At 50.5% G+C, this 21,333-nt stretch overlaps 1 long non-coding RNA gene across 1 annotated transcript in view; it reads right to left on the bottom strand.

Annotated features, from left to right (window-relative positions):
* LOC136305218 (uncharacterized) overlaps positions 1-20,882 on the bottom strand; it is a 54,346-nt gene extending 33,464 nt beyond the window's left edge. The window contains exon 1 of the long non-coding RNA XR_010725158.1: positions 20,707-20,882. This is a non-coding gene — a long non-coding RNA (uncharacterized lncRNA). The remainder of the gene's footprint in view (positions 1-20,706) is intronic.
* Between the last annotated feature and the right edge of the window lie 451 nt (positions 20,883-21,333).

Here is a 21,333-nt window from a genome sequence, read left to right as displayed (position 1 = left end):
GCGAGTGCCAAATGTCTCCTACAACCTGACATTAGGAACTTCGGGGGGTGAGTTTAGCTTCCCACAGAAGAGACCCACCGTTCCTGCACAGAGCTCTGTGCCCGGGAGTGGGCTTCTGCCACTTAGAGTTCGGAACAGTGTACTTACTCCCACAACCAAGCTGCCATGAAGCTGAAACCCTAGCTGCCCTTAGACTGCCAAACACCCCCTGCAAACTGACATCAGGAACTTGGAGGGGTGAGTTTAGCTTTCCACAGAAAAGACCCACCGTTCCTGCACAGAACTCTCGGCCACGGAGTGGGCTGCTAACTGATAAAAATAAGTTCAGCACAGGACTTCTGCCAGATCCAAGCATCCAGAAGCTGGAACCCTTACTGTCCTTGGAGTGCCAAATGTCTCCTACAGCCTGACATCAGGAACCTGCTGGGGTGAGTTTAGTTTCCCACAGAAAAGACCCACCGTTCCTGCACAGAGCTCTGTGCCCCGGAGTGGGCTTCTGCCACTTAGAATTCTGAACACTGCTGCACTTCTCCCATAGCCAAGCTCCCAGGAGCTGGAACCTTAACTGTCCTTGGAGTGCCCAATGTCTCCTACAACCTGACATTAGGAACTTCGGGGGGTGAGTTTAGCTTCCCACAGAAGAGATCCACCGTTCCTGCACAGAGCTCTGTGCCCGGGAGTGGGCTTCTGCCACTTAGAATTCTGAACAGTGTACTTACTCCCACAACCAAGCTGCCATGGAGCTGAAACCCTAGCTGCCCTTAGACTGCCAAACACCCCCTGCAAAATGACATCAGGAACTTGGAGGGGTGAGTTAACTTTCCACAGAAGAGACCCACCGTTCCTGCACAGAACTCTCGGCCACGGAGTGGGCTGCTAACTGATAAAAATAAGTTCAGCACAGGACTTCTGCCAGATCCAAGCATCCAGAAGCTGGAACCCTTACTGTCCTTGGAGTGCCAAATGTCTCCTACAGCCTGACATCAGGAACCTGCTGGGGTGAGTTTAGTTTCCCACAGAAAAGACCCACAGTTCCTGCACAGAGCTCTGTGTCCGGGAGTGGGCTTCTGCCACTTAGAATTCTGAACAGTGCACATTACTCCCAGAACCAAGCTGTCAGAAGCTGGAACCCTAACTGTCCTTAGAGTGCCCAATGTCTCCGACAACCTGACATTAGGAACTTAGTCGGTGAGTATAGCTTCCCACAGAAGAGAGCCACCGTTCCTGCACAGAGCTCTGTGCCAGGGAGTGGGCTACTGCCACTTAGAATTCTGAACACTGCTGCACTTCTCCCATAGCCAAGCTCCCAGAAGCTGGAACCCTAACTGTCCTGCGAGTGCCAAATGTCTCCTACAACCTGACATTAGGAACTTCGGGGGGTGAGTTTAGCTTCCCACAGAAGAGACCCACCGTTCCTGCACAGAGCTCTGTGCCCGGGAGTGGGCTTCTGCCACTTAGAATTCTGAACAGTGTACTTACTCCCACAACCAAGCTGCCATGAAGCTGAAACCCTAGCTGCCCTTAGACTGCCAAACATCCCCTGCAAACTGACATCAGGAACTTGGAGGGGTGAGTTTAGGTTTCCACAGAAAAGACCCACCGTTCCTGCACAGAACTCTCGGCCACGGAGTGGGCTGCTAACTGATAAAAATAAGTTCAGCACAGGACTTCTGCCAGATCTAAGCATCCAGAAGCTGGAACCCTTACTGTCCTTGGAGTGCCAAATGTCTCCTACAGCCTGACATCAGGAACCTGCTGGGGTGAGTTTAGTTTCCCACAGAAAAGACCCACAGTTCCTGCACAGAGCTCTGTGCCCCGGAGTGGGCTTCTGCCACTTAGAATTCTGAACACTGCTGCACTTCTCCCATAGCCAAGCTCCCAGAAGCTGGAACCCTAACTATCCTGCGAGTGCCAAATGTCTCCTACAACCTGACATTAGGAACTTCGGGGGGTGAGTTTAGCTTCCCACAGAAGAGAGCCACTGTTCCTGCACAGAACTCTCGGCCACGAAGTGGGCTTCTAACTGATAAAAATACGTTCAGCACAGGACTTCTGCCAGATCCAAGCATCCAGAAGCTGGAACCCTTACTGCCCTTGGAGTGCCAAATGTCTCCTACAGCCTGACATCAGGAACCTGCTGGGGTGAGTTTAGTTTCCCACAGAAAAGACCCACAGTTCCTGCACAGAGCTCTGTGCCCCGGAGTGGGCTTCTGCCACTTAGAATTCTGAACACTGCTGCACTTCTCCCATAGCCAAGCTCCCAGGAGCTGGAACCTTAACTGTCCTTGGAGTGCCCAATGTCTCCTACAACCTGACATTAGGAACTTCGGGGGGTGAGTTTAGCTTCCCACAGAAGAGATCCACCGTTCCTGCACAGAGCTCTGTGCCCGGGAGTGGGCTTCTGCCACTTAGAATTCTGAACAGTGTACTTACTCCCACAACCAAGCTGCCATGGAGCTGAAACCCTAGCTGCCCTTAGACTGCCAAACACCCCCTGCAAAATGACATCAGGAACTTGGAGGGGTGAGTTAACTTTCCACAGAAGAGACCCACCGTTCCTGCACAGAACTCTCGGCCACGGAGTGGGCTGCTAACTGATAAAAATAAGTTCAGCACAGGACTTCTGCCAGATCCAAGCATCCAGAAGCTGGAACCCTTACTGTCCTTGGAGTGCCAAATGTCTCCTACAGCCTGACATCAGGAACCTGCTGGGGTGAGTTTAGTTTCCCACAGAAAAGACCCACAGTTCCTGCACAGAGCTCTGTGTCCGGGAGTGGGCTTCTGCCACTTAGAATTCTGAACAGTGCACATTACTCCCAGAACCAAGCTGTCAGAAGCTGGAACCCTAACTGTCCTTAGAGTGCCCAATGTCTCCGACAACCTGACATTAGGAACTTAGTCGGTGAGTATAGCTTCCCACAGAAGAGAGCCACCGTTCCTGCACAGAGCTCTGTGCCAGGGAGTGGGCTACTGCCACTTAGAATTCTGAACACTGCTGCACTTCTCCCATAGCCAAGCTCCCAGAAGCTGGAACCCTAACTGTCCTGCGAGTGCCAAATGTCTCCTACAACCTGACATTAGGAACTTCGGGGGGTGAGTTTAGCTTCCCACAGAAGAGACCCACCGTTCCTGCACAGAGCTCTGTGCCCGGGAGTGGGCTTCTGCCACTTAGAATTCTGAACAGTGTACTTACTCCCACAACCAAGCTGCCATGAAGCTGAAACCCTAGCTGCCCTTAGACTGCCAAACATCCCCTGCAAACTGACATCAGGAACTTGGAGGGGTGAGTTTAGGTTTCCACAGAAAAGACCCACCGTTCCTGCACAGAACTCTCGGCCACGGAGTGGGCTGCTAACTGATAAAAATAAGTTCAGCACAGGACTTCTGCCAGATCTAAGCATCCAGAAGCTGGAACCCTTACTGTCCTTGGAGTGCCAAATGTCTCCTACAGCCTGACATCAGGAACCTGCTGGGGTGAGTTTAGTTTCCCACAGAAAAGACCCACAGTTCCTGCACAGAGCTCTGTGCCCCGGAGTGGGCTTCTGCCACTTAGAATTCTGAACACTGCTGCACTTCTCCCATAGCCAAGCTCCCAGAAGCTGGAACCCTAACTATCCTGCGAGTGCCAAATGTCTCCTACAACCTGACATTAGGAACTTCGGGGGGTGAGTTTAGCTTCCCACAGAAGAGAGCCACTGTTCCTGCACAGAGCTCTGTGCCCGGGAGTGGGCTTCTGCCACTTAGAATTCTGAACAGTGTACTTACTCCCACAACCAAGCTGCCATGAAGCTGAAACCCTAGCTGCCCTTAGACTGCCAAACACCCCCTGCAAACTGACATCAGGAACTTGGAGGGGTGAGTTTAGCTTTCCACAGAAAAGACCCACCGTTCCTGCACAGAACTCTCGGCCACGGAGTGGGCTGCTAACTGATAAAAATAAGTTCAGCACAGGACTTCTGCCAGATCCAAGCTCACAGAAGCTGGAACCCTAACTGTCCTTGGAGTGCCCAATGTCTCCTACAACCTGACATTAGGAACTTAGTCGGTGAGTATAGCTTCCCACAGAAGAGACCCACAGTTCCTGCACAGAGCTCTGTGCCCCGGAGTAGGCTTCTGCCACTTAGAATTCTGAACAGTGTACTTACTCCCACAACCAAGCTGCCATGAAGCTGAAACCCTAGCTGCCCTTAGACTGCCAAACATCCCCTGCAAACTGAAATCAGGAACTTGGAGGGGTGAGTTGAGCTTTCCACAGAAAAGACCCCCCATTCCTGCACAGAACTCTCGGCCACGGAGTGGGCTGCTAACTGATAAAAATAAGTTCAGCACAGGACTTCTGCCAGATCCAAGCATCCAGAAGCTGGAACCCTTACTGTCCTTGGAGTGCCAAATGTCTCCTACAGCCTGACATCAGGAACCTGCTGGGGTGAGTTTAGTTTCCCACAGAAAAGACCCACAGTTCCTGCACAGAGCTCTGTGCCAGGGACTGGGCTTCTGCCACTTAGAATTCTGAACAGTGCACATTACTCCCAGAACCAAGCTGTCAGAAGCTGGAACCCTAACTGTCCTTGGAGTGCCCAATGTCTCCGACAACCTGACATTAGGAACTTAGTCGGTGAGTATAGCTTCCCACAGAAGAGAGCCACCGTTCCTGCACAGAGCTCTGTGCCCGGGAGTGGGCTTCTGCCACTTAGAATTCTGAACAGTGTACTTACTCCCACAACCAAGCTGCCATGAAGCTGAAACCCTAGCTGCCCTTAGACTGCCAAACACCCCCTGCAAACTGACATCAGGAACTTGGAGGGGTGAGTTTAGCTTTCCACAGAAAAGACCCCCCGTTCCTGCACAGAGCTCTGTGCCCGGGAGTGGGCTTCTGCCACTTAGAATTCTGAACACTGCCGCACTTCTCCCATATCCAAGCTCCCAGAAGCTGGAACCCAAACTGTCCTGCGAGTGCAAATGTCTCCTACGACCTGACATTAGGAACTTCGGGGGGTGAGTTTAGCTTCCCACGGAAAAGACCCACAGTTCCTGCACAGAGCTCTGTGCCCCGGAGTAGGCTTCTGCCACTTAGAATTCTGAACAGTGCACATTACTCGCAGAACCAAGCTCCCAGAAGCTGGAACCCTAACTGTCCTGCGAGTGCCAAATGTCTCCTACAGCCTGACATCAGGAACCTGCTGGGGTGAGTTTAGTTTCCCACAGAAAAGACCCACCGTTCCTGCACAGAGCTCTGTGCCCCGGAGTGGGCTTCTGCCACTTAGAATTCTGAACACTGCTGCACTTCTCCCATAGCCAAGCTCCCAGAAGCTGGAACCCTAACTGTCCTGCGAGTGCCAAATGTCTCCTACAACCTGACATTAGGAACTTCGGGGGGTGAGTTTAGCTTCCCACAGAAGAGAGCCACTGTTCCTGCACAGAGCTCTGTGCCCCGGAGTGGGCTTCTGCCACTTAGAATTCTGAACAGTGTACTTACTCCCACAACCAAGCTGCCATGGAGCTGAAACCCTAGCTGCCCTTAGACTGCCAAACACCCCCTGCAAAATGACATCAGGAAATTGGAGGGGTGAGTTAACTTTCCACAGAAGAGACCCACCGTTCCTGCACAGAACTCTCGGCCACGGAGTGGGCTGCTAACTGATAAAAATAAGTTCAGCACAGGACTTCTGCCAGATCCAAGCATCCAGAAGCTGGAACCCTTACTGTCCTTGGAGTGCCAAATGTCTCCTACAGCCTGACATCAGGAACCTGCTGGGGTGAGTTTACTCTCCCACAGAAAAGACCCACAGTTCCTGCACAGAGCTCTGGGCCCCAGAGTGGGCTACTGCCACTTAGAATTCTGAACAGTGCACATTACTCCCATAGCCAAGCTCCCAGAAGCTGGAACCCTAACTGTCCTTGGAGTGCCCAATGTCTCCTACAACCTGACATTAGGAACTTAGTCGGTGAGTATAGCTTCCCACAGAAGAGAGCCACCGTTCCTGCACAGAGCTCTGTGCCCGGGAGTGGGCTTCTGCCACTTAGAATTCTGAACAGTGTACTTACTCCCACAACCAAGCTGCCATGAAGCTGAAACCCTAGCTGCCCTTAGACTGCCAAACATCCCCTGCAAACTGACATCAGGAACTTGGAAGGGTGAGTTTAGCTTTCCACAGAAAAGACCCCCCGTTCCTGCACAGAACTCTCGGCCACGGAGTGGGCTGCTAACTGATAAAAATAAGTTCAGCACAGGACTTCTGCCAGATCCAAGCATCCAGAAGCTGGAACCCTTACTGTCCTTGGAGTGCCAAATGTCTCCTACAGCCTGACATCAGGAACCTGCTGGGGTGAGTTTAGTTTCCCACAGAAAAGACACACCGTTCCTGCACAGAGCTCTGTGCCCCGGAGTGGGCTTCTGCCACTTAGAATTCTGAACACTGCTGCACTTCTCCCATAGCCAAGCTCCAAGAAGCTGGAAACCTAACTGTCCTTGGAGTGCCAAATGTCTCCTACAACCTGACATTAGGAACCTGATGCAGTGAATCCAGATTCCCACAGAAAAGGAGCAACGCTTCCTGCACAGAGCCCTCTGACCAAGAGAGGGCGACTGCCTGCTAAAAATAAATTCAGCACAGGATATCTGCCAGATCCAAGCTCCCAGAAGCTGGAACCCTAACTGTCCTTGGAGTGCCCAATGTCTCCTACAACCTGACATTAGGAACTTAGTCGGTGAGTATAGCTTTCCACAGAAGAGAGCCACCGTACCTGCACAGAGCTCTGTGCCCGGGAGTGGGCTTCTGCCACTTAGAATTCTGAACAGTGTACTTACTCCCACAACCAAGCTGCCATGAAGCTGAAACCCTAGCTGCCCTTAGACTGCCAAACACCCCCTGCAAAATGACATCAGGAAATTGGAGGGGTGAGTTAACTTTCCACAGAAGAGACCCACCGTTCCTGCACAGAACTCTCGGCCACGGAGTGGGCTGCGAACTGATAAAAATAAGTTCAGCACAGGACTTCTGCCAGATCCAAGCATCCAGAAGATGGAACCCTTACTGTCCTTGGAGTGCCAAATGTCTCCTACAGCCTGACATCAGGAACCTGCTGGGGTGAGTTTACTCTCCCACAGAAAAGACACACAGTTCCTGCACAGAGCTCTGTGCCAGGGAGTGGGCTACTGCCACTTAGAATTCTGAACAGTGCACATTACTCCCAGAACCAAGCTGTCAGAAGCTGGAACCCTAACTGTCCTTGGAGTGCCCAATGTCTCCTACAACCTGACATTAGGAACTTAGTCGGTGAGTATAGCTTCCCACAGAAGAGAGCCACTGTTCCTGCACAGAGCTCTGTGCCCGGGAGTGGGCTTCTGCCACTTAGAATTCTGAACAGTGTACTTACTCCCACAACCAAGCTGCCATGAAGCTGAAACCCTAGGTGCCCTTAGACTACCAAAAACCCCCTGCAAACTGACATCAGGAACTTGGAGGGGTGAGTTTAGCTTTCCACAGAAAAGACCCCCCCGTTCCTGCACAGAGCTCTGTGCCCGGGAGTGGGCTTCTGCCACTTAGAATTCTGAACACTGCCGCACTTCTCCCATATCCAAGCTCCCAGAAGCTGGAACCCTAACTGTCCTGCGAGTGCCAAATGTCTCCTACGACCTGACATTAGGAACTTCGGGGGGTGAGTTTAGCTTCCCACGGAAAAGACCCACAGTTCCTGCACAGAGCTCTGTGCCCCGGAGTAGGCTTCTGCCACTTAGAATTCTGAACAGTGCACATTACTCGCAGAACCAAGCTCCCAGAAGCTGGAACCCTAACTGTCCTGCGAGTGCCAAATGTCTCCTACAGCCTGACATCAGGAACCTGCTGGGGTGAGTTTAGTTTCCCACAGAAAAGACCCACAGTTCCTGCACAGAGCTCTGTGCCTGGGAGTGGGCTTCTGCCACTTAGAATTCTGAACACTGCTGCACTTCTCCCATAGCCAAGCTGCCATGAAGCTGGAACCCTAACTGTCCTGCGAGTGCCCAATATCTCCTACAACCTGACATTAGGAACTTAGTCGGTGAGTATAGCTTCCCACAGAAGAGAGCCACCGTTCCTGCACAGAGCTCTGTGCCCGGGAGTGGGCTTCTGCCACTTAGAATTCTGAACAGTGTACTTTCTCCCACAACCAAGCTGCCATGAAGCTGAAACCCTAGCTGCCCTTAGACTGCCAAACATCCCCTGCAAACTGACATCAGGAACTTGGAGGGGTGAGTTTAGCTTTCCACAGAAAAGACCCACCGTTCCTGCACAGAACTCTCGGCCACGAAGTGGGCTGCTAACTGATAAAAATAAGTTCAGCACAGGACTTCTGCCAGATCCAAGCATCCAGAAGCTGGAACCCTTACTGTCCTTGGAGTGCCAAATGTCTCCTACAGCCTGACATCAGGAACCTGCTGGGGTGAGTTTAGTTTCCCACAGAAAAGACACACAGTTGCTGCACAGAGCTCTGTGCCAGGGAGTGGGCTTCTGCCACTTAGAATTCTGAACAGTGCACATTACTCCCAGAACCAAGCTGTCAGAAGCTGGAACCCTAACTGTCCTTGGAGTGCCCAGTGTCTCCTACAACCTGACATTAGGAACTTAGTCGGTGAGTATAGCTTCCCACAGAAGAGAGCCACTGTTCCTGCACAGAGCTCTGTGCCCGGGAGTGGGCTTCTGCCACTTAGAATTCTGAACAGTGTACTTACTCCCACAACCAAGCTGCCATGAAGCTGAAACCCTAGCTGCCCTTAGACTACCAAACACCCCCTGCAAACTGACATCAGGAACTTGGAGGGGTGAGTTTAGCTTTCCACAGAAAAGACCCCCCGTTCCTGCACAGAGCTCTGTGCCCGGGAGTGGGCTTCTGCCACTTAGAATTCTGAACACTGCCGCACTTCTCCCATATCCAAGCTCCCAGAAGCTGGAACCCTAACTGTCCTGCGAGTGCCAAATGTCTCCTACGACCTGATATTAGGAACTTCGGGGGGTGAGTTTAGCTTCCCACGGAAGAGACCCACAGTTCCTGCACAGAGCTCTGTGCCCCGGAGTAGGCTTCTGCCACTTAGAATTCTGAACAGTGCACATTACTCCCAGAACCAAGCTCCCAGAAGCTGGAACCCTAACTGTCCTTGGAGTGCCCAATGTCTCCTACGACCTGACATTAGGAACTTAGTCGGTGAGTATAGCTTCCCACAGAAGAGAGCCACTGTTCCTGCACAGAGCTCTGTGCCCGGGAGTGGGCTTCTGCCACTTAGAATTCTGAACAGTGTACTTACTCCCACAACAAAGCTGCCATGAAGCTGAAACCCTAGCTGCCCTTAGACTGCCAAACACCCCCTGCAAACTGACATCAGGAACTTGGAGGGGTGAGTTTAGCTTTCCACAGAAAAGACCCACCGTTCCTGCACAGAACTCTCGGCCACGGAGTGGGCTGCTAACTGATAAAAATAAGTTCAGCACAGGACTTCTGCCAGATCCAAGCATCCAGAAGCTGGAACCCTTACTGTCCTTGGAGTGCCAAATGTCTCCTACAGCCTGACATCAGGAACCTGCTGGGGTGAGTTTAGTTTCCCACAGAAAAGACCCACCGTTCCTGCACAGAGCTCTGTGCCCCGGAGTGGGCTTCTGCCACTTAGAATTCTGAACACTGCTGCACTTCTCCCATAGCCAAGCTCCCAGGAGCTGGAACCTTAACTGTCCTTGGAGTGCCCAATGTCTCCTACAACCTGACATTAGGAACTTCGGGGGGTGAGTATAGCTTCCCACAGAAAAGACCCACCGTTCCTGCACAGAGCTCTGTGTCCAGGAGTGGGCTTCTGCCACTTAGAATTCTGAACAGTGTACTTACTCCCACAACCAAGCTGCCATGAAGCTGAAACCCTAGCTGCCCTTAGACTGCCAAACATCCCCTGCAAACTGAAATCAGGAACTTGGAGGGGTGAGTTTAGCTTTCCACAGAAAAGACCCCCCATTCCTGCACAGAACTCTCGGCCACGGAGTGGGCTGCTAACTGATAAAAATAAGTTCAGCACAGGACTTCTGCCAGATCCAAGCATCCAGAAGCTGGAACCCTTACTGTCCTTGGAGTGCCAAATGTCTCCTACAGCCTGACATCAGGAACCTGCTGGGGTGAGTTTAGTTTCCCACAGAAAAGACACACAGTTCCTGCACAGAGCTCTGTGCCAGGGACTGGGCTTCTGCCACTTAGAATTCTGAACACTGCTGCACTTCTCCCATAGCCAAGCTCCCAGGAGCTGGAACCTTAACTGTCCTGCGAGTGCCCAATGTCTCCTACAACCTGACATTAGGAACTTCGGGGGGTGAGTTTAGCTTCCCACAGAAGAGATCCACCGTTCCTGCACAGAGCTCTGTGCCCGGGAGTGGGCTTCTGCCACTTAGAATTCTGAACAGTGTACTTACTCCCACAACCAAGCTGCCATGAAGCTGAAACCCTAGCTGCCCTTAGACTGCCAAACATCCCCTGCAAACTGACATCAGGAACTTGGAGGGGTGAGTTTAGCTTTCCACAGAAAAGACCCCCCCGTTCCTACACAGAACTCTCGGCCACGGAGTGGGCTGCTAACTGATAAAAATAAGTTCAGCACAGGACTTCTGCCAGATCCAAGCATCCAGAAGCTGGAACCCTTACTGTCCTTGGAGTGCCAAATGTCTCCTACAGCCTGACATCAGGAACCTGCTGGGGTGAGTTTAGTTTCCCACAGAAGAGACCCACAGTTCCTGCACAGAGCTCTGTGCCCCGGAGTGGGCTTCTGCCACTTAGAATTCTGAACACTGCTGCACTTCTCCCATAGCCAAGCTCCCAGGAGCTGGAACCTTAACTGTCCTTGGAGTGCCCAATGTCTCCTACAACCTGACATTAGGAACTTCGGGGGGTGAGTTTAGCTTCCCACAGAAGAGACCCACAGTTCCTGCACAGAGCTCTGTGCCCCGGAGTAGGCTTCTGCCACTTAGAATTCTGAACAGTGTACTTACTCCCACAACCAAGCTGCCATGAAGCTGAAACCCTAGCTGCCCTTAGACTGCCAAACATCCCCTGCAAACTGACATCAGGAACTTGGAGGGGTGAGTTTAGCTTTCCACAGAAAAGACCCCCCATTCCTGCACAGAACTCTCGGCCACGGAGTGGGCTGCTAACTGATAAAAATAAGTTCAGCACAGGACTTCTGCCAGATCCAAGCATCCAGAAGCTGGAACCCTTACTGTCCTTGGAGTGCCAAATGTCTCCTACAGCCTGACATCAGGAACCTGCTGGGGTGAGTTTAGTTTCCCACAGAAAAGACACACAGTTCCTGCACAGAGCTCTGTGCCAGGGACTGGGCTTCTGCCACTTAGAATTCTGAACAGTGCACATTACTCCCAGAACCAAGCTGTCAGAAGCTGGAACCCTAACTGTCCTTGGAGTGCCCAATGTCTCCGACAACCTGACATTAGGAACTTAGTCGGTGAGTATAGCTTTCCACAGAAGAGAGCCACCGTTCCTGCACAGAGCTCTGTGCCCGGGAGTGGGCTTCTGCCACTTAGAATTCTGAACAGTGTACTTACTCCCACAACCAAGCTGCCATGAAGCTGAAACCCTAGCTGCCCTTAGACTGCCAAACACCCCCTGCAAACTGACATCAGGAACTTGGAGGGGTGAGTTAACTTTCCACAGAAGAGACCCACCGTTCCTGCACAGAACTCTCGGCCACGGAGTGGGCTGCTAACTGATAAAAATAAGTTCAGCACAGGACTTCTGCCAGATCCAAGCATCCAGAAGCTGGAACCCTTACTGTCCTTGGAGTGCCAAATGTCTCCTACAGCCTGACATCAGGAACCTGCTGGGGTGAGTTTAGTTTCCCACAGAAAAGACCCACAGTTCCTGCACAGAGCTCTGTGCCAGGGAGTGGGCTTCTGCCACTTAGAATTCTGAACAGTGCACATTACTCCCAGAACTAAGCTGTCAGAAGCTGGAACCCTAACTGTCCTGCGAGTGCCCAATGTCTCCTACAACCTGACATTAGGAACTTAGTCGGTGAGTATAGCTTCCCACAGAAGAGAGCCACCGTTCCTGCACAGAGCTCTGTGCCCGGGAGTGGGCTTCTGCCACTTAGAATTCTGAACAGTGTACTTACTCCCACAACCAAGCTGCCATGAAGCTGAAACCCTAGCTGCCCTTAGACTGCCAAACACCCCCTGCAAACTGACATCAGGAACTTGGAGGGGTGAGTTTAGCTTTCCACAGAAAAGACCCACCGTTCCTGCACAGAACTCTCGGCCACGGAGTGGGCTGCTAACTGATAAAAATAAGTTCAGCACAGGACTTCTGCCAGATCCAAGCATCCAGAAGCTGGAACCCTTACTGTCCTTGGAGTGCCAAATGTCTCCTACAGCCTGACATCAGGAACCTGCTGGGGTGAGTTTAGTTTCCCACAGAAAAGACCCACCGTTCCTGCACAGAGCTCTGTGCCAGGGACTGGGCTACTGCCACTTAGAATTCTGAACACTGCTGCACTTCTCCCATAGCCAAGCTCCCAGAAGCTGGAACCCTAACTGTCCTTAGAGTGCCCAATGTCTCCTACAACCTGACATTAGGAACTTCGGGGGGTGAGTTTAGCTTCCCACAGAAGAGACCCACCGTTCCTGCACAGAGCTCTGTGCCCGGGAGTGGGCTTCTGCCACTTAGAGTTCGGAACAGTGTACTTACTCCCACAACCAAGCTGCCATGAAGCTGAAACCCTAGCTGCCCTTAGACTGCCAAACACCCCCTGCAAACTGACATCAGGAACTTGGAGGGGTGAGTTTAGCTTTCCACAGAAAAGACCCACCGTTCCTGCACAGAACTCTCGGCCACGGAGTGGGCTGCTAACTGATAAAAATAAGTTCAGCACAGGACTTCTGCCAGATCCAAGCATCCAGAAGCTGGAACCCTTACTGTCCTTGGAGTGCCAAATGTCTCCTACAGCCTGACATCAGGAACCTGCTGGGGTGAGTTTAGTTTCCCACAGAAAAGACCCACCGTTCCTGCATAGAGCTCTGTGCCAGGGAGTGGGCTACTGCCACTTAGAATTCTGAACACTGCTGCACTTCTCCCATAGCCAAGCTCCCAGAAGCTGGAACCCTAACTATCCTGCGAGTGCCAAATGTCTCCTACAACCTGACATTAGGAACTTCGGGGGGTGAGTTTAGCTTCCCACAGAAGAGAGCCACTGTTCCTGCACAGAGCTCTGTGCCCCGGAGTGGGCTTCTGCCACTTAGAATTCTGAACAGTGTACTTACTCCCACAACCAAGCTGCCATGAAGCTGAAACCCTAGCTGCCCTTAGACTGCCAAACACCCCCTGCAAACTGACATCAGGAACTTGGAGGGGTGAGTTTAGCTTCCTAAAGAAGAGAGCCACTGTTCCTGCACAGAACTCTCGGCCACGGAGTGGGCTGCTAACTGATAAAAATAAGTTCAGCACAGGACTTCTGCCAGATCCAAGCATCCAGAAGCTGGAACCCTTACTGTCCTTGGAGTGCCAAATGTCTCCTACAGCCTGACATCAGGAACCTGCTGGGGTGAGTTTAGTTTCCCACAGAAAAGACACACAGTTCCTGCACAGAGCTCTGTGCCCGGGAGTGGGCTTCTGCCACATAGAATTCTGAACAATGCACATTACTCCCAGAACCAAGCTGTCAGAAGCTGGAACCCTAACTGTCCTTGGAGTGCCCAATGTCTCCGACAACCTGACATTAGGAACTTAGTCGGTGAGTATAGCTTCCCACAGAAGAGAGCCACCGTTCCTGCACAGAGCTCTGTGCCCGGGAGTGGGCTTCTGCCACTTAGAATTCTGAACAGTGTACTTACTCCCACAACCAAGCTGCCATGGAGCTGAAACCCTAGCTGCCCTTAGACTGCCAAACACCCCCTGCAAAATGACATCAGGAACTTGGAGGGGTGAGTTAACTTTCCACAGAAAAGACCCACCGTTCCTGCACAGAACTCTCGGCCACGGAGTGGGCTGCTAACTGATAAAAATAAGTTCAGCACAGGACTTCTGCCAGATCCAAGCATCCAGAAGCTGGAACCCTTACTGTCCTTGGAGTGCCAAATGTCTCCTACAGCCTGACATCAGGAACCTGCTGGGGTGAGTTTAGTTTCCCACAGAAAAGACCCACCGTTCCTGCACAGAGCTCTGTGCCAGGGAGTGGGCTACTGCCACTTACAATTCTGAACACTGCTGCACTTCTCCCATAGCCAAGCTCCCAGAAGCTGGAACCCTAACTGTCCTGCGAGTGCCAAATGTCTCCTACAACCTGACATTAGGAACTTCGGGGGGTGTGTTTAGCTTCCCACAGAAGAGACCCACCGTTCCTGCACAGAGCTCTGTGCCCGGGAGTGGGCTTCTGCCACTTAGAATTCTGAACAGTGTACTTACTCCCACAACCAAGCTGCCATGAAGCTGAAACCCTAGCTGCCCTTAGACTGCCAAACATCCCCTGCAAACTGACATCAGGAACTTGGAGGGGTGAGTTTAGGTTTCCACAGAAAAGACCCACCGTTCCTGCACAGAACTCTCGGCCACGGAGTGGGCTGCTAACTGATAAAAATAAGTTCAGCACAGGACTTCTGCCAGATCTAAGCATACAGAAGCTGGAACCCTTACTGTCCTTGGAGTGCCAAATGTCTCCTACAGCCTGACATCAGGAACCTGCTGGGGTGAGTTTAGTTTCCCACAGAAAAGACACACCGTTCCTGCACAGAGCTCTCTGCCTCGGAGTGGGCTTCTGCCACTTAGAATTCTGAACAGTGCACATTACGCCCAGAACCAAGCTGTCAGAAGCTGGAACTCTAACTGTCCTTGGAGTGCCCAATGTCTCCTACGACCTGACATTAGGACCTTCGGGGGGTGAGTTTAGCTTCCCACAGAAGAGAGCCACTGTTCCTGCACAGAGCTCTGTGCCCGGGAGTGGGCTTCTGCCACTTAGAATTCTGAACAGTGTACTTACTCCCACAACCAAGCTGCCATGAAGCTGAAACCCTAGCTGCCCTTAGACTGCCAAACACCCCCTGCAAACTGACATCAGGAACTTGGAGGGGTGAGTTTAGCTTTCCACAGAAAAGACCCACCGTTCCTGCACAGAACTCTCTGCCACGGAGTGGGCTGCTAACTGATAAAAATAAGTTCAGCACAGGACTTCTGCCAGATCCAAGCATCCAGAAGCTGGAACCCTTACTGTCCTTGGAGTGCCAAATGTCTCCTACAGCCTGACATCAGGAACCTGCTGGGATGAGTTTAGTTTCCCACAGAAAAGACCCACAGTTCCTGCACAGAGCTCTCTGCCTCGGAGTGGGCTTCTGCCACTTAGAATTCTTAACAGTGCACATTACTCCCATAGCCAAGCTCCCAGAAGCTGGAACGCTAACTGTCCTGCGAGTGCCAAATGTCTCCTACAGCCTGACATCAGGAACTTCAGGGGGTGAGTTTAGCTTCCCACAGAAGAGAGCCACTGTTCGTGCACAGAGCTCTGTGCCCGGGAATGGGCTTCTGCCACTTAGAATTCTGAACACTGCTGCACTTCTCCCATATCCAAGCTGTCAGAAGCTGGAACCCTAACTGTCCTTGGAGTGCCCAATGTCTCCTACAACCTGACATTAGGAACCTGATGCGGTGAGTCCAGATCCCACAGAAAAGGGGCGACGCTTCCTGCACAGAGCCCTCTGACCCAGAGAGGGCTACTGCCTGCTAAAAAAAAATTCAGCACAGGATATCTGTCAGATCCAAGCTCACAGAAACTGGAACCCTTACTATCCTGCGAGTGCCAAATCTATCCTATAAACTGACATCAGGAGCCTGATGGGGGGAGTTTAGGTTCCCAAGAAAGACAGCCACCGTTCCTGCACCGAGCTCTGTGCCCGGGAGTGGGCTTCTGCCACTTAGAATTCTGAACACTGCTGCACTTCTCCCATATCCAAGCACCCAGAAGCTGGAACCCTAACTGTCTTGCGAGTGCCAAATGTCTCCTACGACCTTACATTAGGAACTTCGGGGGGTGAGTTTAGCTTCCCATAGAAGAGAGCCACTGTTCCTGCACAGAGCTCTGTGCCCGGGAGTGGGCTTCTGCCACTTAGAATTCTGAACAGTGTACTTACTCCCACAACCAAGCTGCCATGAAGCTGAAACCCTAGCTGCCCTTAGACTGCCAAACACCCCCTGCAAACTGACATCAGGAACTTGGAGGGGTGAGTTTGGCTTTCCACAGAAAAGACCCACCGTTCCTGCACAGAACTCTCGGCCACGGAGTGGGCTGCTAACTGATAAAAATAAGTTCAGCACAGGACTTCTGCCAGATCCAAGCATCCAGAAGCTGGAACCCTTACTGTCCTTGGAGTGCCAAATGTCTCCTACAGCCTGACATCAGGAACCTGCTGGGGTGAGTTTAGTTTCCCACAGAAAAGACCCACAGTTCCTGCACAGAGCTCTCTGCCTCGGAGTGGGCTTCTGCCACTTAGAATTCTGAAGAGTGCACATTACTCCCAGAACCAAGCTGTCAGAAGCTGGAACCCTAATTGTCCTGCGAGTGCCAAATGTCTCCTACGACCTGACATTAGGACCTTCGGGGGGTGAGTTTAGCTTCCCACAGAAGAGAGCCACTGTTCCTGCACAGAGCTCTGTGCCCGGGAGTGGGCTTCTGCCACTTAGAATTCTGAACAGTGTACTTACTCCCACAACCAAGCTGCCATGAAGCTGAAACCCTAGCTCCCCTTAGACTGCCAAACACCCCCTGCAAAATGACATCAGGAACTTGGAGGGGTGAGTTTAGCTTTCCACAGAAAAGACCCACCGTTCCTGCACAGAACTCTCGGCCACGGAGTGGGCTGCTAACTGATAAAAATAAGTTCAGCACAGGACTTCTGCCAGATCCATGCATCCAGAAGCTGGAACCCTTACTATCCTTGGAGTGTCAAATGTCTCCTACAGCCTGAAATCAGGAACCTGCTGGGGTGAGTTTAGTTTCCCACAGAAATAACCCACAGTTCCTGCACAGAACTCTCGGCCACGGAGTGGGCTGCTAACTGATAAAAATAAGTTCAGCACAGGACTTCTGCCAGATCCAAGCATCCAGAAGCTGGAACCCTAACTGTCCTTGGAGTGCCCAATGTCTCCTACAGCCTGACATCAGGAACTTGGAGGGGTGAGTTTAGCTTCCCACAGAAGAGAGCCACTGTTCCTGCACAGAGCTCTGTGCCCGGGAGTGGGCTTCTGCCACTTAGAATTCTGAACAGTGCACATTACTCCCAGAACCAAGCTGTCAGAAGCTGGAACCCTAACTGTCCTTGGAGTGCCCAATGTCTCCTACAACCTGACATTAGGAACCTGATGCGGTGAGTCCAGATCCCACAGAAAAGGGGCGACGCTTCCTGCACAGAGCCCTCTGACCCAGAGAGGGCTACTGCCTGCTAAAAAAAAATTCAGCACAGGATATCTGCCAGATCCAAGCTCCCAGAAGCTGGAACCCTTACTGTCCTGCGAGTGCCAAATCTATCCTATAAACTGACATCAGGAGCCTGATGGGGGGAGTTTAGGTTCCCACGAAAGACAGCCACCGTTCCTGCACATAGCTCTGTGCCGGGGAGTGGGCTTCTGCCAGCTGAAAATAAGTCCAGCACAGGATATCTGCCAGATCCAAGCTGCCAGAAGCTGAAACACTAACTGTCCTTGGAGTGTCAAATGTCTCCTACAACCTGACATTAGGAACTTCGGGGGGTGAGTTTAGCTTCCCACAGAAGAGACCCACTGTTCCTGCACAGAGCTTTGTGTCCCAGAGTGGGCTTCTGCCACTTAGAATCCTGAACACTGCTGCACTTCTTCCATATCCAAGCTCCTAGGAGCTGAAACCCTTATTGTCCTTGGGGTGCCAAATCTGTCCTATAAACTGACATCAGGAGCCTGATGGGGGGAGTTTAGGTTCCCACGAAAGACAGTCACCGTTCCTGCACAGAGCTCCGTGTTCGGGAGTGGGCTTCTGCCATTTAGAATTCTAAACAGTGCACATTACTGCCAGAACCAAGCTGTCAGAAGCTGGAACCCTAACTGTCCTTGGAGTGCCAAATGCCACCTGCAAACTGACATCAGGAACCTACTGGGGTGAGTTTAGCTTCCCAGAGAAAAGACCCACTGTTCCTGCACAGAGCTGTGTGCCCCGGAGTGGGCTTCTGCCACTTAGAATTCTGAACAGTGCACATTACTCCCAGATCCACGCTGTCAGTAGCTGGAAGCCTGGCTCCCCTTAGACTGCCAAATGGCTCCTTAAAACTGACAATCGGATCCAGGGAGGTGTGTTTAGTTTCCCCAGAAAAGGGGTCCCCGTTCCTGCACAGAGGTCTGTGCCCCGGAGTGAGCTTCTGCCACTTACAATTCTGAACAGTGCACATTACTCCCATAACCAAGCTGCCAGAAGCTGAAACCCTGGCTGCCCTTAGACTGCCAAACACCTGCAAACTGACATCAGGAACTTGGAGGGGTGAGTTTAGCTTCCCACAGAAGAGACCCACCGTTCCTGCACAGAGCTCTGTGCCCGGGAGTGGGCTTCTGCCACTTTCAATTCTGAACACTGCTGCACTTTACTCCCAGGTCCAAGCTGTCAGTAGCTGCAACCTTGACTCCCCTTAGACTGCAAAATGACTGCAACCGAGTTGCACATAGTGAACAGCACAGAAAAATGAAACAACACGGATGTGAACGTCCAGAAAATCTAACTGTTAAGTAAGAACCATCTGTAAGCATCACTGTTTATTAACTATCGCTACCATTGTCTGTATACAGCTGTATGTTGCTTCTATAAAGACATAAGTGTGTGGAATGTATGTGTTCCTAGAGTTAGAATTCAATTTGTTTTGGTAAGTTTATGATATGGGGATAAGACATAGAATGCCCTAGGGTGAGTTTATGCCGCTTGTATCCCCAGTCGCTTGTTCTGGACCTTTAAGACTGATTTTGAGAGCTAAGCAAGAAAGAAAATGGGTGCAGTTTGTTTTAAGAAAATGACTTTCACTCCTCTGAATACCCTCTCTCGTATATTCAGCTCAAGCACAGACAGACTGCAGCACAAAGATGTGCTTTGCTCTTAGTTTCAGCTAGTTAGGGCAGAGAAGTTCCCTCGCTATTTGTTTTCCTTTTTCTTAGGACTGTTTAAACCTGCTGCAGACTGAAAAACCCAGAGCAGCGCCGAGAGCTGGCACCTGCAGCCCACGGGGCCTGCACCTGAGCATTTTATCAACACCAGAACAGCTGATAAGAGACCAAAAGAGCTCAGCTACAGCCCACAGCAAAGACTTTCTGAAGTTACCATCTCGCTTCAAAATAACAAAAAGTTTTATTATTTCATATTATTCATTCTTTATGCTTGCGACCACTTTGTTTGTTAAACAAATAGGTTTTCCCACTTTTCTCCAAAGAAATTCTTTGCAAAAGCAGTTTAAAAGAAAGAGACTGTTTAGGTTTACTTTCCAGAAGAACCCCATTCAAAGGTTTCCTCTCAAATTTACCCTAAACCCCGACAGCAACAAACAAATCAAACTACACAACAAAGAAGTCACAAATAAATTTCAATTAAAAACACCAAAACAAATCATTCCTAACTCAAGAAACCCATAAACCTCAAACCATCAAAACAAAAATACCACTTATAAATACACACAAAACCAAAAAAATCAATGTAACTATAAACAATACCTTTCAAATGATCCATAAGTATAAAACATATACTGCAATCAAACAAGCCAAATAAATTAACCCCTATACTATAATAAACAATAATCCAATTACAAATATTAGGAAACACAAAAAATTACCTACATTCCACTACCTCAACCCACCAAAACAAACACTACATACTCACCATGATAAAAGCCACCGCTAAATAAATAACCTCCCCTATACCTCACCCTACAGCCACTTCCACCATTGTAAACCTTAGAAAACATTTCCTTTAAAAATACAATATCTCACCAAAAAAAAATATTTCAACAATAAAACTCAGTTCAAAAACAATCTGATCGACATGTAAACTAAGAAACCTACCACCAAATAAATAGACCGTATCCCTTAGCATACACCATCTACAAACAAAATAAAACTACACAAAAAATTATTGAAAACCACCTTAAAACAACTAAACAGAAAAAAACTTTTAAAAATATTAAAATTGCATCTAACAAAACCTCCACCGGCCAGGCTGGCCCTAGGTAATCTGAATCCCTACATACAATAAACAAAAACAAAACCCCAATTGCACGTATCAGAAGCCTATTTAAAAAAAAAAAAAAAAAGTTACTTAAATTAATTCTACCTCAAATACAAACAAACCCATCCATACAGTTACCTTCGCTCAAAAACCAAATTACAGGCAATAAATAATACCAAAAAATAAAACAAAACACTATGTACCACCAAAGAATGCAATATTGAATAAAAGCACCATATAAGTAATAAAGTAATAAAAGCACCGCATAGAAGTACCACTATTTATTAAAATCCCAGGTGAAGGGGGATTCCCCCAGTTTGAACACAGACAATAAAAGGAGTTTCTTTCCTCAATTTAAACTCTTTTGTCCTCAAAACCCCCTTTTTTTTTTTCTAGGGATGCCAGGGAAGGATTGGGAAGACAAAATTGAAAGGGAAAAGGAGAAAAGTCCCCCCTACAAATCCACACCGGCTCACCTGCTCCTGCTGCCCGGCACAAAGGTTTGTCCCTCGGCATCTCCTGAAGCAATACTCCATATCCGAGGGTTCCCCCAAACTCTGTAAGACGAGCTCGCCATCATCCCGTAAGACACTCCAGAGAGCCTCGCAGAAGCTGCTCCCTCCGGCAGCTCCACGCTAGAGTGAGCTGAGGCTCCCCGCGTAAGCAGCTCGGGCAGGAGCCACCTGCCCCTCATTATCCTTTACAGCTCACGCCTGCGGCTGCTCTGTCCCCTCGTTATCCTAACAGCTCACACCTGCAGCTGCTGCCAGCCCGAGGGTGAGGGCGGGGCAGAGGGAACTTGCTGCAGACATTTCACTGTTTGCACCGACACACTGGGGCACCGGGCTTTGCTTGCTAGGGATAAGCAAAAATTAAAGAGTTGACTTTTCTTGTTGTCATCATCCTTGAAGAAAGGAAAAATATATCAGGACTCGTGTGACTTCTCTGTGAACACAAAGTGCAAGGAACTTGGGAGGGGGAGGTCTTAAAACAACACCGGTTTCCTATAGCAGCAGCTGCTTTTGGTGCACACTGAAGCTTCTCTAGGCTTGTTTCAACGCTCTGCAGCAGTTAAGAGAGTACCACCTATTTAGGGGATACTG

Source organism: Chamaea fasciata, unplaced genomic scaffold, assembly GCF_029207755.1.
Source record: "Chamaea fasciata isolate MVZ Bird 193981 ecotype frontalis unplaced genomic scaffold, bChaFas1.0.hap1 SCAF_322, whole genome shotgun sequence".
Lineage (NCBI taxonomy): Eukaryota > Metazoa > Chordata > Aves > Passeriformes > Sylviidae > Chamaea > Chamaea fasciata.
Note: the sequence above shows the minus strand (reverse complement) of the source record. Positions and strands in the feature narration are given on the sequence as shown.